This window comes from Schistocerca piceifrons, chromosome 2 (assembly GCF_021461385.2).
Source record: "Schistocerca piceifrons isolate TAMUIC-IGC-003096 chromosome 2, iqSchPice1.1, whole genome shotgun sequence".
In the NCBI taxonomy this organism is placed as follows: Eukaryota; Metazoa; Arthropoda; class Insecta; order Orthoptera; family Acrididae; genus Schistocerca; species Schistocerca piceifrons.
In genome coordinates this window covers 618,149,820-618,169,476 of record NC_060139.1, presented here as the reverse complement: position 1 = coordinate 618,169,476, position 19,657 = coordinate 618,149,820, and the positions used below count along the sequence as shown (strand labels likewise).

The window sequence follows — 19,657 nt, the reverse complement described above, 5'->3', positions numbered from 1 at the left end:
GGCAAATAACAGCAATTTACAGGGTTACACGACAACACAGTGATTAATGTAATGATCTAAATAGCCTGAATTTAGGTAGGGAACTTTGCTTTAACAAATATGTAACTCTTTAAGTACTTATAATTTAACTACTGTAACAGGTGTTCCACACGTTTTACTGAAGTTTTAATTAACTACATGTAGTTACATTACTTTTATATTAAATTATCGCATTTGAAAACATTAGTCCTCATTTCCAGGATATTTCTTGCCAGGACTTTTCAGTTACTTGGGAATAACCAAACACTGAAAACCAAGTGTATTTCTCACCTCCACAGAGCTCTTCGCGTTGGACTGATACGAAATCTAAAGTCAAATCGCAGAAATAAAACCATACTGTAAAACTTTACAGTGCATCAGAATTTCAAGTGTATATAAGAAAATAGCTCTTAAATAAGTCCACTTACGAATGAAATGTGATTTGTTTAAACTTTAGACTACAATCAGAACGATTAGTACACCCGTAAGCGACGCAAGCCGGCATTTTTTTTATCAAAACACTTCACGACTTCAAGGAATCAAACCACCAGAAGCGAATGTTTTAGGGTAGCTGACATGGCGGATCTTCACTTGGGTCGGCTTCAAGTTTGTGACGTCATGACAACTCGCCTTATTTTTACCTCCATGAATTGAACACTAGGTGTCACGAGTGATGGAGCCACCAGTATAAAAGGAGGTGGGGAGTATCGTGAAGCCAGCAGAGAAACAGTTACAGCAGAATGGGTCGCTCTGAAGAGCCCAGTGACTTCGAACGTGGACTACCCATTTGATGCCACCTAAGTTACGAAAATGTCAGCCCTTTTAAAGCTACTAAAGTCACCGAGAGGAACAGTGCAGTAGTTGGCACACTGGACTCACACTCACAAGGACGACGTTCAAAGCCGCGTCCGGGCACCCTGACTTAGGTTTCCCGAGATTTCCCTAAATTTATTAAGGGCAATTTCTGAATGGTTCCTTCTGAAGGGCACGGCCGCCTTCCTTCTCCATCCTTCCCTAATCCCAGTTTGTGTTGCGTCTCTGATGATATTATTGTCGACGAGACGTTAAACACTAATCTCCTCCTCCTGCTGCAGCTATTCGAGTCATCTGCTGGTGATGTGACTGTCAGGTGGAAATGTGGAGGAACAACCACAACAGAACCAAGACTATGCAGATCTCATGTGTTAAAGAACAGGGACCGTGGAGCATTGTAGAGGATGCTTGTAAAAAAAAATCACATGAAATTTGCGGAAGGAGTCATTCGTGTTACCATTAGGCCACTTAGCACAGTGACTGTGCATAGGGCGAATGGGGTACTGTGGTATCAATAGTTCCGATGCCACAGCTTAGGTTGGCACTACGAGAGCGGAAGATCTTCGCCGACCACAGCACCCTCTAGCCGACGCTGTGCAGCTCAACGAGCGCCGCTCTTTTTCGCCCAGTTCATGAAGAGCAGACGGCCGAGAACCATCACTTTAGCTTAACTTGCTATTGAGACTTTCTCATCTGGACTTTGGCTGCACACCTACGTGCTCACCGGTACCAAGTTACGTATTCAAGTGTATAATTCGGGTTGGACTATAGTAAAACCACTTTTACTCTACTTGCAGTACCGACGTGCTTTACCTCACCTGCTCCTACTCGCTTTCTTTCATTCGGCCTCTTTGTCAGATTTCACCTCCCTCCCCCCTCCCCCCACCCTTCTGCCCTTGGCTATGGTGTGTCATCTTCATGCCGACTTTTTAGTGCAGTGTTTCCAGTGATTGTTAAGTGTTGTGCGTCTTTTCCGAACTGTTGCGAACGGACATCATACTGTCGCTGGTTGTGATTTTTATACCTCTTGTGAACAGAAACCAGACTGTCGCCGTGTTTTTTAATTGTCTGTCTACTGTTTTCCCTGTCTGCTTGCTGTGTATTTTATTATCATCACCCACCATTTGTTTTATGTTTTAACGTTCCACAATTTTCCGCCGTTTTACAATTTACGTTACCGTTTTATCACCTGATTTTATTGTTTCTTATCTTCTTATTTTTTAAAAATTCTGTCGGCTGAAGAGCAGCGTACTAAGCTGCTGCCATCCCATCCCATCCCATTCAATAAAGGAAAAAAAAAATCACATTTCAGGAGCAGACCCACGCGCCGCCTTCCAGGCGGGATAGAAAATGTACAATAGTCGATAAGCTCCCCACAAGTCATGCATTTCAGTAGTCAGTACTAAACGACGGTTTAAGTAGCGTAAAGAACGATGCCATTGGACAGGGAGTGACTGTAAACTAGTGGTATGCAGTGATGAATTACTTTATATCCTGTGCCAATACGACGGAAGGTTTTGGGTTTGGCGAATGCCTTGAGAACATTACCTGCGATCATGTCGAAGCTTTGGAACGACAGCGTTCCAACTCACAAAATCGAATAAACTGACTTGTTGGTGTGACAATATTGTACCTGATTTCTGCTACAGGTAGAACGTACTCAAGCTTCATTCTGTGGAGATATAGCTGAGCGAGAAGAACGCCGAATTCCCAGCTGATATCACTTTGTTTGATTCGTTGGGATGGCAATTTTCTGTTTGACAGTTGGAACTTAATTTCTTATTATTATTTTTCTTGTAAGTAACGATAAATAAAGTTGTTTGTATAATTATTAGATTTCATAAACCAAATCTTATCATCCTAACAAACATTAGGATTTAAACAGAGGAAGTATCTACCATGTAAACTGTTCAATTTTGGAAGAAAAAGCAAGGAAAAGGAAATTTGGTTTTATAAATTGACTGAAAAAACAAGGGTTGAGGTAGTGACGAGTGAAAGTGCGTGAGGTCTTGAGCAGCATGATCAGATACCAGAATGAGATTTTGACTCTGCAGCGGAGTATGCGCTGATATGAAACTTTCTCATAGATTAAAATTGTGTGCCGGACCGAGACTCGAAATCGGGACATTTGCTTTTCGTGGGCAAGTGCCCTACCGACCGTTTTTCCTTTAATTCTATTCGTTCGGGATGGACGTCCCATAACGCATATTCAAGTGCGTTGATCCATTAACTCAGTTTTTTTTTATTACAGAGGGCAGTTAAACTCTCTGACCGAAAACGGTGAGCTACCGTGCCGCATTCCGACTGAGATAACCGAGCACGACTCACGACCAGTCCTCACAGCTTCAATTCTGCCAGTACCTCGTCTCCTACCTTCCAAACTTCACAAAAGCTCTTCTGCTAATCTTGCAGAACTAGCTCTTCTGGAAGAAAGGCCACATGATATAGCCACAACCTGGGGGATGTTTCCAGAATGAGATTTTCACTCTCCAGTGAAGTGTGCGCTGATATGAAAATTCCTGACAGATTAAAACTGTATGTCGGACCAAGACTCGAACTCGGGACCTTTCCCTTTCGCGGAAAAGTGCTCTACCGACTGAACTACCCAAACACGACTCAGAACCCGGTAGAGCACTTGCCCGCGAAAGACAAAGGTCCCGATTTCGGGTCTCGGTCCGACATACAGTTTTAATCTGTCAGGAATTTTCATGATCAGATACCGATTTCTTGTAGTTTTCAGAAGTTGTTTGCAACATCAGTTTTAGAAAGAATGATCTAGGGAGAAGGTTAACACAGTTATGTTGAACTTTTATTAGTGTTATTTTAAATATTCTTTACAGTTCATTGTGACAAACGTTGACTAATACCACATCAAAAAACCGTAACTCTACGTGTAGAAACAATTGAATAATGAGTTAAGGATTCTTTGACAACAATTTACACCAAACGAATTAAGTGTTAGTTGACACCTTGTCCTCCCAAAGGGTAGACGTGTAGTGCCAACGGTGAAGTACGGAGGAAGGGTGTTACGGTATGAGGATGCTTCTCGTAGTAGGTGTGGTCCCCACATTTCGCTTCAGAAAAAGTTGAATACTGAAGGATGTCAACTCATTTTGCAGCACTATGTAATGCGTACAGCAGGGGAACAGTTCGGAAACGATGATGATTTGTGTCACCCTGTCATAAATCGGCATTCGTGAGCCCGTAGTTTATGGAGGATAACATTGCTGAAATGGACTAACCTTCCCTGAGTCCCGACCTCACCCCCGTGGAACACTTCTGAGAAAATTCAGAATGTCGACTTCGCTGCAGGCCCCAGCGTCCTACACCACTACCTTCTTTGGTTTCGGCTCTTGAGAGAAAGAATGAGCTGCCATTTCTCCTCAAACACGATGCATTCATCTACAGCAGTGCTTAATGCTAAGCTTCTTAGTATCAAAACTTTTATGCTTTATAATTTTATTTCAGTTTCAATTGTGCTGACATTCTGTTATTAACTCTGGGTTGCAAAATATTAAGTTTTGCAAAATGAAATATTATGCTTTTGCTAATCCTTTCAATTGAAGTGTTCAGAACAATTTTATGGTTGACTGTATAGAGTCAGTTATACTTTGCTACTAATTACTTTGTTACTATTTTCGAGGCGTGACACTATCCACGTCTTTATCACTGCAATCAGTATAAAATATATTACTCAGACATTTCTTGTCTTGATTATGGTTTACTCCCTGAAATTCGTAAAGAAGTTCCGTATTGATACTTCGATGTGACACTATTTTATAAATATGAACATGATACGCACTATTTTCTTTCATGCAACTATAAATGAACAGAAAAGAATGATGTAATTTGCAATTGTATGCCAATAGTATCTTAAAATCTACAGACTATATGCTCAAGGATAATTTCCCGTGCATAGCTGTACACATGCGACGCAGTTGGGGGTGGTCCTTTGATAGTGACCGGACCAAATATCTCGCGAAATAAGCATCAAACGAAAAAACTACAAAGAACGAAACTCGTCTAGCTTGAAGGGGGGAACCAGATGGCGCTATGGTTGGCGGATTAGCCGCGGCAGCAGCTAAAACACCTACTTGGGCATCATCATTTGTTGCAGGTCGTGACTGACGTTTCACATGTGGCTGAACATTTCCTGTTTCCTTAAATAACGTAACTATCCGGTGAACGGTCCGGACACTTGGATGATGTCGTCCAGGATACCGAGCAGCATACATAGAAAACGCCCGTTGGGCATTTTGATCACAGTAGCTATACATCAACACTATTTCGACCTTTTCCGCAATTGGTAAACGGCCTGTTTTAACACGGTGTAAAAAAGTAATCAGCACTCGGAATTTAAGTTACACTTCTTTTTTATTACTTTTGTTGCAATATCACGTAACTCGTTCCAAAACATCACTTCACAATATAAGACATACTTGAAAATATATTCCTCACTGTTAAAGTTAAAGATCACATTTCATAAACTGACTACAATTTGCTTCTTTTTAACATGACGACCAAAGCTTGACTCTTTAATAACCGCTTACGCGCCCAAAAATCAGAGTTACAAGTACGTCAAAGATCATAGTGACAAAAGAAAGAATACACATAAGAATAATATCATTGCAATATGTACATATCGATGTATCGAAGTACCTCTACATTAATGAAATCAAATCCGAATGTTGTCACAGAAATATGTTAACTATTTTACAGAAACACAGTAGAATATTGCTGGTATCGAGAGGTTGAGGTGAGGTGCCGTAATGGTTACGTAATTCAAGTACCATTACAACGGGTAATGTATCACGAAGCAAATACCATCCACACTGGCTGAATGTTGCGTGATACCACGTAGTTACTTATACGTTTGCGACTATTACAGCGCCATTTATCACAAAGCGAAAAAAGTGGCCCAACTAAAACATTCATATGTCTTTACGTACTACACGAATATGCAATAAAAAACGGGGGTTCCTATTTAAAAAAACACTGTTGAAATCCGTTTGACCTATGGTAGCGCCATCTAGTGGGCCAACCATAGTGCCGTCTGGTTTCCCCCTTCAAGCTAGAAGAGTTTCGTCTTTGTAGTTTTTTCGTTTGACTCTTATTTCGTGAGATATTTGGCCCGGTCACTATCAATGGACCACCCTGTATATTCTGAGGTTTGTTTTCCTGTTATTTTTATAGTCAATTATAATTGTTGTTCTCGCTCCCACTATAACACGATTAGTAAAATACAGGGTATAACAAAAATGTACGGCACAAATTGTAGGACACATTCCTCACACGTAGACGAAGAAATTATGTCATATGGAAACGAGTCTGGAAACTCTTTGTTTCCATGTTGCAACTCATTGTCTCCAGCTCATTAATCATGGGAAACACACAGGACCAGTACGTTAGAATTAGGGGGAATATGCACTCTTGGTGACGTGTGGTTACGTTGTGCGCCGCCAGTGTTTCGTGTTACATGTCCCTGTTGCCATGCGACGCACGTCATTGCTTGTTTACAGGTAACGTCAACTATTTCAGGTATCAGTACGACCGTTGCAAGCACACGGGTTACTACACAGAGTCAATCACAGACACGGCTCGCTCAGTGGCAGTGCACGCAAATGCACAGATGGCAGATGTCCATTTAATGTGTGGATTAGCTAACGGTAATGGCGCTCGCGCTTAACGTTTGTACCGAAAGAGATTTCCAGGACGAAGGTGCCCCGACAGGAAAACGTTTGAAGCCACTGATTGTAGTATTGGGGAATGTGGGACATTTATGGCTGATACTCGCGACCGGGAGAGGTGTAGAAGGACGAGGGCACCGCAACGGGACGCGGCAATTATTCGTGCAGTTGGCGTGGGCCCTAGTGTCAGTAAAAGATATGTAGCCGCAACACTGAATGTTGACCATATGACTGTCTAACGAGTGTTGCATGGGGAAACTGTATCCTTACCATTTACAGCTTGTGCAGGCATTACCAGCAGCTGATTTTCCTGTATGGGTGCAGTTTTGTGAATGATTTATTCGACAAAGTGTCAAACTTAATTTTAGTGCAACGGCGCTGTTCACAGATGAGGTGTCGTTTCAGCGAGATCAGATTGTAAATTTTTCACAATCGGCACATATGGGCACACACAGTCCTCATGCAACTGTTGAAGATTTTCTGTCAGTGTTTGGGCCGACGTTGTTGGTGAGTGGTAGAGCCTCACATCTTCCATCCAGTCTCAACGGTAAAGTTATCGTAATTTCGTAGAGGATGTTCTACCTGATCTGTTAGCAGATGAGCCTTAAGCTGTGTGACAAGACATGCGCTTCATGCTCGACAGAGCAGCTCCTCATTCTAGTGTTAATGTCTGGGGCCTTCTAAGTAACAGATCCGGTGCTAGATGGATACGCCGAGATGATCCAATTGCCTTTCCTCCACGCTCCACGCCCTTTGGACCAAAAAGTGAGGGCATTTGAAAGTTCTCGTGTATGGAACCTCACTACAGGATGTTCGGTCTCCGTGCACGTATTATGGAAAACCGTACGCAATAATCCAGGGATACATCAGTGCATCCGAGATTCGCTATGACGGCTGGTTGATGCACGTATCAATGCCCACGGAGGGAATATTGAATATCTCCTGTGAGAAAGAGTTGCATGTCGCATGCTGGTGCGTTCTGTTGGCGTGTGTTCCCCATGATTAATGAGTTGGAGAAAATTAAAACTCGGTATTTTGATAATCTAACTCGCCAATTGGACAGAATTTGGCACGACATCCCTCATGAGAACGTCCAACAAGTCTACCAATCAATGCCAAACCGACTAACTGCTTGCATAAGGACCAGAGGTGTACCAACGCATTAATGACTTGCTCAATTTGCGAATCTGTTTCTCTTGAACAAATTATCCAATTTTTCTGAAACTGTTATACACTCCTGGAAATTGAAATAAGAACACCGTGAATTCATTGTCCCAGGAAGGGGAAACTTTATTGACACATTCCTGGGGTCAGATACATCACATGATCACACTGACAGAACCACAGGCACATAGACACAGGCAACGGAGCATGCACAATGTCGGCACTAGTACAGTGTATATCCACCTTTCGCAGCAATGCAGGCTGCTATTCTCCCATGGAGACGATCGTAGAGATGCTGGATGTAGTCCTGTGGAACGGCTTGCCATGCAATTTCCACATGGCGCCTCAGTTGGACCAGCGTTCGTGCTGGACGTGCAGACCGCGTGAGACGACGCTTCATCCAGTCCCAAACATGCTCAATGGGGGACAGATCCGGAGATCTTGCTGGCCAGGGTAGTTGACTTACACCTTCTAGAGCACGTTGGGTGGCACGGGATACATGCGGACGTGCATTGTCCTGTTGGAACAGCAAGTTCCCTTGCCGGTCTAGGAATGGTAGAACGATGGGTTCGATGACGGTTTGGAAGTACCGTGCACTATTCAGTGTCCCCTCGACGATCACCAGTGGTGTACGGCCAGTGTAGGAGATCGCTCCCCACACCATGATGCCGGGTGTTGGCCCTGTGTGCCTCGGTCGTATGCAGTCCTGATTGTGGCGCTCACCTGCACGGTGCCAAACACGCATACGACCATCATTGGCACCAAGGCAGAAGCGACTCTCATCGCTGAAGACGACACGTCTCCATTCGTCCCTCCATTCACGCCTGTCGCGACACCACTGGAGGCGGGCTGCATGATGTTGGGGCGTGAGCGGAAGACGGCCTAACGGTGTGCGGGACCGTAGCCCAGCTTCATGGAGACGGTTGCGAATGGTCCTCGCCGATACCCCAGGAGCAACAGTGTCCCTAATTTGCTGGGAAGTGGCAGTGCGGTCCCCTACGGCACTGCGTAGGATCCTACGGTCTTGGCGTGCATCCGTGCGTCGCTGCGGTCCGGTCCCAGGTCGACGGGCACGTGCACCTTCCGCCGACCACTGGCGACAACAACGATGTACTGTGGAGACCTCACGCCCCACGTGTTGGGCAATTCGGCGGTACGTCCACCCGGCCTCCCGCATGCCCACTATACGCCCTCGCTCAAAGTCCGTCAACTGCACATACGGTTCGCGTCCACGCTGTCGCGGCATGCTACCAGTGTTAAAGACTGCGATGGAGCTCCGTATGCCACGGCAAACTGGCTGACACTGACGGCGGCGGTGCACAAATGCTGCGCAGCTAGCGCCATTCGACGGCCGACACCGCGGTTCCTGGTGTGTCCGCTGTGCCGTGCGTGTGATCATTGCTTGTACAGCCCTCTCGCAGTGTCCGGAGCAAGTATGGTGGGTCTGACACACCGGTGTCAATGTGTTCTTTTTTCCATTTCCAGGAGTGTATTTCGTTTGTGTCTACATGTACATCACATCTACCGATTTTCCTTCGTGGTGCATCGTCTTTTTGTCTTGGGGTGTCTTAGAGTCTTTCATTTTAAGATGCACTCAGGCGACCTGCCAGATATGATCCCAATTGGTTGGCCACGTCTGAGGCAAATTCTTTCCTGTGAGCTTGCTATGATATTTCAGTTCATACTTTTACATGTTACTACTGTCTGGAATGCTTGTATCTAACTGTACTCCTTTTTTTGGCGGTGTTTTCTAGCACCGGTAACGTAACAATGTCCATACAAAGGAAAAATCATGAAGGGTCCTCTTGCTGTGCGCACGATCGTCTCTCGACGTGGTGAATGGCAATTAGTATATTTTGTCGAGTGCAGGTGACTGCAAAGCGTGTGTGTGTGTTTGTGTGTGTGTATGTGTGTGTGTGTGTGTGTGCGTGCAGTATGCTGTTATGTTCGTGTGATGTACTGAGGAGAAAATGGAGAACGTGAAACTTGGTGTTGGCACGCAGTGTACTCCCCCGGAATAATATCAAGGGGGACGCCCTTGACTTTAACGTCCCCATCCTTCATCCGCTGTACCAATCATCTTCAATTGTATGACATGCGTCACTTTGCGAGACTCTGTAGAGAGGTTTTAACTGTAAGCCAGGACATTTGCGTCAAGTAATCTGATCAGGGTGTCGGCCGGTGTGGCCGAGCGGTTCTAGGCGCTTCAGTCTGGAACCGCGTGACCGCTACGGTCGCAGGTTCGAATCCTGTCTCGGGCATGGATGTCTGTGATGTCCTTAGGTTAGTTAGGTTTAAGTAGTTTAAGTTCTAGGGGACTGATGACCTCAGATGTTAAGTCCCATAGTGATGAGAGGAATTTGATTTGGTATCTGATCAGGAATTTTATGTCTCTACTCCTTTACCAACCAAATTCCGTTGTAGGAAATTTCATCCATCACCAGGTTTCGACCCTGTTATAGCTGTACCTAATATAAACGTTAATAATGACGGAATATTTTCGTTCTCTCCCATGAACCATGGGCCCTGCCGTTGGTGGGGAGGTTTACGTGCCTCAGCGATACAGATGGCCGTAGGTGCAAACACAACGGAGGGGAGTCTGTTGAGAGGCCAGGCAAACATGTGGTTCCTGAAGAGGGGTAGCAGCCTTTTCAGAAATTGCAGGGGCAATAGTCTGGGTTATTGATCGAGCTGCCCTTGTAATATCAAGCAAAAGAGCATTGCTGTGGTGGTACTTCGAACGTCTGAAAGCAAGAGGAAACTACAGCCGCAATTTTTCCCGACGGCATGCAGCTTTACTGTATGGTTAAACGATTATGGCGGCCTCTTGGGTTCCGGATCTCCGCGCGGGGACTACCCAGGAGACGTCGTTATCAGGAGAAACATAACTGAAATTCTACAGATCAAAGCATGGAATGCCAGATCCCTTAATCGGGCAGATTGGTTAGAAAACTTGAAAAGGGAAATGGATAGGTTAAAGTAAGATATAGTGGGAATTAGTTAATTCGCTGGCAGGACTTCTGGACAGGTGAATAAGGGGTTATAAATACAAAACTAAAGAGGGGTAATGCAGGACTACGTTTAATAATGAATAAAAAATAAGAACGCGGATAAGCTACTACGAAAGGCATAGTGAACGCATTATTGTAGTCAAGATAGACACGAAACCCGCACCTACCACAGTAGTACAAGTTTATATGCCAATTAGCTCCGCAGATGACGAAGAGATTGATGAAATGTATGATGAGATAAAAGAAATTATTCAGATAGTGAAGGGAGGTCATAGGTGACTAGAATTCGACAGTAGGAAAAGGAAGAAAAGGAAAAGTAGTAGGTGAATATGAACTAGGAGTAAGGAATGAAAGAGGAAGCCGCCTGGTTGAATTTTGCGCAGAGCATGACTTAGTCATAGCTAACACTTGGTTTAATAATTATGAAAGAAGGCCGTATACGTGGAAGAGACCTGGCGACACCGGAAAGTTACAAACTGATTATATAATGGTAAGACAGAGATTTGGGAACCAGGTTTTAAGTTATAAGGCATTTATAGGGGCAGATGTGGACTCTGACCACAATCTATTGGTTATGAACTGTAGATGAAAACTAAAGAAACTGCAAAAAGTGGGAATTTGAGGAGATGGGACCTGGATAAACTGAATAACCCGGAGGTTGTACAGAGCTTCCGGGAGAGCAGAAGGGAACGATTGACAGGAATGGGGGAAAGAAATACAGTAGAAGAAGAATTGGTAGCTTTGAGGGATGAAGTAGTGAAAGCAGCAGAGGTAGGTTTGAGGGATGAAGTAGTGAAAGCAGCAGAGGATCAAGTAGGTAAAAAGACGAGAGCTAGTAGAAATCCTTGGGTAACAGAAGAAATATTTAATTTAATTGATGAAAGGAGAAAATATAGAAATGCAGTAAATGAAGCTGGGAAAAAGGAATACAAACTTCTCAAAAATGAGATCGACAGGAAGTGCAAAATGGCTAAGCAGGAATAGCTAGGGGTCAAATGTAAGCATGTAGAAGCATATATCACTAGGGGTAAGATAAATGCCGCCTATAGGAGAGAACCACCTGTATGAACGTCAAGAGCTCAGAAACCAGTCATAAGCAAAGAAGCGAAAGCAGAAAGGTGGAAGGGGAATATAGAAGGTCTATAGAAGGGCGACGTGCTTGAGGACAGTATTATGGAAATGGAAGAGGACATAGATGAAGATGAGATGGGAGATATGATACTGCTTGAAAAATTAGTCAGATCGCTGAAAGGTCTAATTCGAAACAAGGCCCCGAGAGTAGACAACACTCCGTTAGAACTACCGATAGCCTTGGGAGAGCCAGCCACGACAAAACTCTTGCATATGGTGAGCAAGATGTATGAGACAGGCGAAATACCCTCAGACTTCAAGAAGAATACAATAACACCAATTCCAAAGAAAGCAGGTACTGACAGGTACGAAAATTACTGAACTGAGTTTAATAAGTCACAATTGCAAAATACTAACACGCGTTCTCTGTAGACGTATGGAAAAACTGGTAGAAACCAACCTCGGGGTAGATAAATTTGGACTACGGAGAAATGTAGGTGCATGCGAGGCAATACTGACATTACGATTTATCCTAGAAAGTAGGTTAAGGGAAGGTAAAGCTACATTTATAGCATTTGTAGACTTAGAGAAGGCTTTTGACAATGTTGAATGGAATACTCTCTTTCAAATTCCGAATGTGGCAGCGATAAGACATAAGGAGCGGGAGGCTATTTACGATTTGTACAGAAACCAAAAGGCAGTTATAAGAGTCTAGGGGCACGAAACGGAAGCAATGGATGAGAAGAGAGTGAGGCAGGGTTGTAGCCTATCCCCGATATTATTCAGTCTGTATATTTAGCAAGCGGTAAAGGAAACAAAAGAAAAATTTGGAATAGGAGTTAAAATCCAGGGAGAAGAAATAAAAATCTTGAAGATTGCCGATGACATTGTATTTCTACCAGGACAACAAAGGACTTGGAAAAGCAGTTGAACGAAATGGACCGTGTCTTGAAAGATGGATATAAGACGAACATCAACAAAATCAAAACAAAGATAATGGCATGTAGCCGAATTAAATAGGGTAATGCTGAGGGAATTAGATTAGGAAATGAGACACTTAAAATAGTTGATGACTTTTGCTATTTGGGAAGCAAAATAACTGATGATGGTTGAAGTAGAGAGGATATAAAATGTAGACCAACGCTGGTAAGGAAAGTCTTTCTGAAGGAGAGAAATCTTAACATCGAATATAGATTTGAGTGTCAGGAAATCCTTTCTGAAAGTATTTGTATGGAGTGTATCGATGTGTGAAAGTGAAACATGTACGTTAAACAGTTTAGACAAGAAGAGAAAAGAAGCTTCTGAAATGTGGTGCTACAGAAGAATGCTGAAGATTAGATGGATAGATCGCGTAAGTAATGAGGAGGTACTGAATAGAATTGAGGAAAAGAGGGATTTATGGCAGGACTAGAAGAAGGGATCGATTGGTAGGACATGTTGTGAGACATCAAGGGATCACCAATCTAGTATTGGAGGGAAGCGTGGAGGGTAAAAATCATAGAGGGAGACCAAGAAATGAATACACTAAACAGATTCCGAAGAATATAGATCAAACCGGTCTTCGGACTGAAGACCACAACAACAACAACAAAATATCCTTTCTGCATGTCTGTATGTGGAATGACAGTACTTCAGGGTGTTTCTCAGTTTTCATATGAGTAGAATAGTTGGTCCGCCTCCTTAGCTGAATGCTCAGCGTAGCTAATAGTCACGCCTCGAATCAGAGCTAGATTTCCGATACTGTCAGGTATAATTCCTTATTGGGTGGACTGAAGCAACCTCATGTTGCCAGCTGGGGAGGTACTTGATCCATTAGTAACAGGACCAGATCTGCTATTACGACAACGGTCTGGAGAGTGGTGTGTTGACCTCCATCTTTCCATACAGTATCGAAATTACGCCACTGGCACGGTCAGTCCCGACTGGCCGTTCTGTGACTGGACTGGCTGTGCTGCAATGGAAGAGGTGGGCGTTTAACCTCACCGTGTGGTCTGGCATCGTCATGCTGACGGAGAGGGTGCATCATGTGTTGACGAACTCATCAATTCGGGCTTTGAGTTTTCTGAGGGCACAGTACCTTTCAGAAATTATAAAGGTGCTTTTAGACTTGAATTCCAAATGTGACTCTCCTTGAACATCCCAGAACACTGTATGACTTTGCCTACTGATGGCATGGTCTTGAACCTTTTTAGCATCGGTGATGCTTTGTGGGCGGAGCTCCATTGATGCTCTCTTGTTTTCGTGATCAAAACGGTGACCCCCAGCTTAAGGAACCCATCCCCGTCATGCTCAGGACGCAAAAGAAATTGTTGACAGATGTCCAGTCTCCTTTGTTTCATGCCAGGAGTGAGCGTTCGAGGCACCCATCGTGCACACATTTTTCTGGGCAGCAGTTCTGCAGCGATGGCCTGCACACGTTCTCATGAGACGCCACACTTACCTGAGGCTGTGCCTGTGTTATCCGACGAATTACTCTGATGAGTTAATTAGTCAGATTGCGATGAGTCTCGTTCGTTGTTGTATGCTGTCAACTCCGAGCTCTGTCATACATTTTGAGGTTAGCACTACTCGTTTTCTTCATTACAAGCAAGAAGAACTCAACGTCGCACATTACCGATGTCGATAGAATCTTCACCGTACGCAGATGTCGTTCTTCTACAGGTTTCTATTGGTGACATGTTTCAGGTTGTTAGAAACTCGACTGCAGCACGCTATTCCTCACTTACCGACATAGTTTAGTTACACCTCGCCATGTTAAATGCTACAGTTCGGAGCCCTTAGCGGCAGAGGATTGCATCATTCGTCAGAAAAGCGGGACAGTTGACCGAGTAATAGGTATGAATGACATGTAATACCTCAACCGGTATTGAGAACAGAAAAAAAAAATTGGAGGTGTGATGTCGTCAGTCATACGACAACACCGCCGCCTGAGAGATCGATCCATCGGATGCGATTCTCTCGATAAACGGAACAGAAGAACGACTGTGTTAGCCAAAAAGTACACAGCTAGTCGCAGTACTTATGCTCGCCGAGAGGCGCCGCTAGGCCATTTCATGTGTAGCAGGAGAGTAGCGCAGTTGTGCCAGACTACAGTTCGTAGCCGCGCACAGTGGTCAGCCAGCACCGATGTTAGTCATCGTCTGCAGCTCAGTCATTGCTGCCATCAAGTCTTTGTAGCTCCGTTCCAAATTAGTCTTCAAATTCATCGGAAACGACGGTCAAGATTACAAGAAATTAATTCATCACTGCAAGATTTGTGACTTGTAAATTATGTCATTCTACAGACGCTTAGTCTGGTCGCGTCTTCTAAAATTGTAAACCAACTGATCATGGACTACAGCAAAGTTAAGTAATAAATACTTTCTTATTTTGTACTCCTGCCAATTAATTGTGTTTTCCTGTTGTAGCTACCAAGCAGTCTTGGCATAGTAGAACCCACGTTTCCAACTCCTTGGCTACCTCATATTTGCCACCTCATGTTGATGGACTCGATTATTGTGGAACATAGAGAGCCATCAGGAGGCATTACTTTTCAGCAAGCCCTCGTGTGCTAGCGCCTGAGCTCATTTCTACTGAGAACGTGAATTCTCCATGAGTAGTCGAAGACGACTGAGCTACATTGCCCGAAAAAATTAGTTCACCTGGAAAGACGACGTCGATTTCGATCCGTTGACTGCATATGGCATGTGGAGGATAGTATATGTACTGATAATAGTTCAACATGTCTACCAACAGATAGTGTGACGGCATAGCTACCAGAACGCCATTTGTATCTACCCTTTAATAGGGAATGCTCATAGACAGAAGGCTCGATGTGTTGCAAATGTGTGAAGCAAGAAAGCAACCATGCCACGGAGACACACTCGTACAGCCAACTAGGACAGTTTGAAAGGGTTCAAATAGTAGCCTTCTGAGTAGCAGGACGGTCCTTTCGGAGAACTGCCATACAAGTTGGACGTGCTGCGTCAGCTGTGCGCCGACGCTGGTATCAGCAATCACGTGAACATTCCCACACCCGTAGAGGACGTTCTGGACGTTTACGCAGCACAGATGCCCGCCAGGATCGTCGTATTGTTAGGGCAGCAGTGGCAGATCGTACAGCTACCACAGCACAGATAAGACGGCTTGTGAGCCCAGACGTGTCAACACGATCTGTTGTGAACCAGTTATTAGCAGTAGGACTACGGCAAGCCTACCTTTAGCCCGTCTTCTACTCACATCACAGCATCGACGTGCACGCCTCGACTGGTGCCGTCAGAGGATCACTTGGAATGTCACGCCGTGGTCTTAACGATGAAGCTGACCCTGCCTGCACGCAAGTGATGGTGGTTTGCGCATACGTCGTAGACATGGTGAGCGCTGTCTCATAGAGTGCATTCGTCCAAGACACACTGACGTTATGGTCTGGGGTACGATAAGCTACAACTCTCGTTCACCTTTGTTTTTTCTGGAGGGGACACCAACCAGTGCTCGGTAAGTGCAGAATGTTGTTAGACCCGTTCTTCTGCCGTTCTTGGAACAGGATGTGGCCGAGCGGTTCTAGGCGCTTCAGTCCGGAACAGCGCTGCTGCTACGATCGCAGGTTCCAATCCTGCCTCGGGCATGGATGTGTGTGATGTCCTTACGTTAGTTAGGTCTAAGTAGTTCTAATCTAAGTGACTGATGACCTCAGATGTGAAGTCCCATAGTTCTTAGAACCATCTTGCAACAGGAAAGTGATGTGTTGTTCCTGCAGGATAATGCTCGCCCACACGCTGCCTGTGAAACTCAACGTGCTCCACAAGACCTACAGCAACTTGCCTGGCCAGCACGATCACCCGACTTGTCTCTAACCGAGCACGTGTGGGACATGGTGCGATGAGAAGACACTCGTCCGACTCAGTCAACAACTTTTACAAAACTACGTGAACAAGCCGAGCACGAGTGGAGTACCGTATTCCAGGACAGTATCCGCCATCTGTACGATCGACTGGATGCCAGAGTCAACGCCTACATTGCCAGCCGTGGAGGCTACAGCAAATACTAATAATAGATGTTTCAGCACGACGCGATGGCCTTGCCGCAGTGGATACACCGGTTCCCGTCAGATCACCGAGGTTAAGCGCTGTCGGGCTTGGCCGGCACTTGGATGGGTGACAACCCAGGCCGCCATGCGCTGTTGCCATTTTTCGGGGTGCACTCAGACTCGTGATGCCAATTGAGGAACTACTCAACCGAATAGTAGCGGCTCCGCCAAAGAAAACCATCGTAACGACCGTGGGAGCGGTGAGCTGACCACACCCCCCTCCTATCCGCATCCTTACCTGAGGATGACACGGCGGTCGGATGGTCCCGATGCGACGCTTGTGGCCTGGGTCGATACTTGGTACCTAAGAACCGCTTGTGCTGTTGATCTGCAAATGTAATCATTTCATATACCCCATAAGCACTGTTGCAATAATAAATCTTGAGTGAACTGCAAAGATTTAAAAAAGGTGTACTAATTTTTCCGGTACTGTATTATGGAGCACGAGGCCTGTGAATGCTTTCAGCGTACCATAGAGTCCATTAAACGACATGTTGCTGCCGTCATCAGTATAACAGGAGTTACTACACATTGTTCAGTAGACGTGTGTAATTCAGCTGCTCTTGAGTGTATATCGTCACGTATCTGCCTCAAAGCAGAGTTACCCTTTCGTAGCCAGAAGGCTATGTCAACACTGTGGAAGAAGCTGGCTGCCCCAGGAGGCAGCGCGCATCGTAACAAGGCCGCCAGATATGTGAGAACGGAGACAAGGGATTACATTGCTTTGTTGGTATCCATGTGTCCAGCAGGAACGCAGGTCATCACGCTGTTTCGCCACCCAGGGATAATGCGCAGCTTCTCTGTTTCATGTGACGAGTAGCATTCATGTTCCGGACCGGTGTAACGCTTTGTGCAATAAATTAATCACACATAATTATTGGACAGCCAACTGCCTCGTCAGTTGCTGTCCCGATTCACGGCCACTGCAGTAGTCGCCTTAACTACTACAGCCTTCCAGGATGACAACAGACATGTTGACAAGGCTCCATGCATATGTTCCTGGTTTGTCGAAAATTCAGGAACCCTGTCGCAACTAGAGTACCCCACTGAATCGCCCAGTATTAATCCTATAGATATTGTTCTATTTGCAGCAGCGGGTGGAACATCTCCGCAGTTTGATAGCCCTGTGACAAGAATGTCTTGAGCCGTATATGTCATACGTGAAGAGACCTTGTAATTCTCTTAATCGCCGAATGGAGGGCAGTACCAAGTTCCGAACACGACCTTAACGTGATTAGACTCCATACTAGAAACCCCACTAGCACCAGGCTGTTTCCGCCCTTATGGACTGTTACAATAACGGTTACCGTTTCTCCTCCATACCAGTTTGCCTCGAGAATCATCATGTAGATACAAGTGTGATGGTTATTTGAATATTTTTGTTGCATTCCATTGGCACATTGGTCTCTGCGTAAAATTATAACAGGTTTCGTTCTTATTCTGCACACAGCACTTAAATACGACAGGCTGTTTTGCAACTACAATGGATTTTAAGACGATCGGAATATGAACGAAATTGGTTAACATTGTAAAGACAAACGCGACGATAATAGTCTGTAATAAAAATATTACAATAATACTTAGTTGTAGTAGATTTACCTGCTCTTGACATAAACGAACTTCCATGCAAATGGGATTCATCTGTGAAGTTCAATATCCCTCCCTCCAGCTGTACGGAATACGACACAGAGTTGCGGCACTATGTGTGGCACATATTTCTGTTTTCGGCGGCTGCGACTCGAGGGATAGCTTCGAACTAGCGCTGTTGATAGAATATCGATATATCGACACTTCTTCCAGATCTATCGATATACGTCAGCGACATCCATTTCAGCGATATATGGATATATTGATTCGAAACAGCAAAATCGAATCCCGATTTTTTTATTTTATATTATATATTTTTTGCAATTTTCTGTAAATATTTGGAAATGTTCTTCTGAAATTGCAGTAGAACATAATTTTACTTTCACTGTGCCAAGAAGTCTTACTACTTTTTGAGTTTTCATCACGTCCAGTCTTTCTCTTTGACTGTGTGGAGTAAGGTTAGGTGGCAGAAAGAAGTAGTCCGATTGTACTGGGAGGCTGGCGGTGATGAATGGAATAACAAGATTTCCGATGTGAAGAAACAGCACTCTAGTTGCGATAAAAAACAATTTTTACGGTAAATGATGACAGCCAAAATAGTTGCAGGATAAAGATTTATTAAAATTATTAACCACGGTTTCGGTATATCTAAATAAACCTTCATCAGATGTAAAATACACTAAAATCAGTGCAGTGGAGATTCATAGGTGATGTTGTATAAATAGAGATGATGTTTTAACTACTGACGACGCCTTTGGCACAATTGTTTTATGAATCTCCATTGCAGGATGTGATTTTAGTGTGTTTTACTCCTGATGAAGGTATATTTAGATATACCGAAACCGTGGTCAAGAATATTAATAAATCTTTATCCTGCAACTGTGTTGGCTGTCATCAGTCTATTTTTTTGTCATCAGTCTACTGACTGGTTTGATGCGGCCCGCCACGAATTCCTTTCCTGTGCTAACCTCTTCATCTCAGAGTAGCACTTGCAACCTACGTCCTCAATTATTTGCTTGACGTATTCCAATCTCTGTCTTCCTCTACAGTTTTTGCCCTCTACAGCTCCCTCTAGTACCATGGAAGTCATTCCCTCATGTCTTATCAGATGTCCTATCATCCTGTCCCTTCTCCTTATTGGTGTTTTCCACATATTCCTTTACTCTTCGATTCTGCGTAGAACCTCCTCATTCATTACCTTATCAGTCCACCTAATTTTCAACATTCGTCTATAGCACCAC

General features: G+C 44.4%; 1 protein-coding gene across 1 annotated transcript in view; it reads right to left on the bottom strand.

Moving 5' to 3' along the window:
- Window positions 1-19,657, bottom strand: part of LOC124775673 (collagenase-like) — a 59,705-nt gene that overhangs the window by 24,097 nt on the left and 15,951 nt on the right. The window lies entirely within an intron of this gene.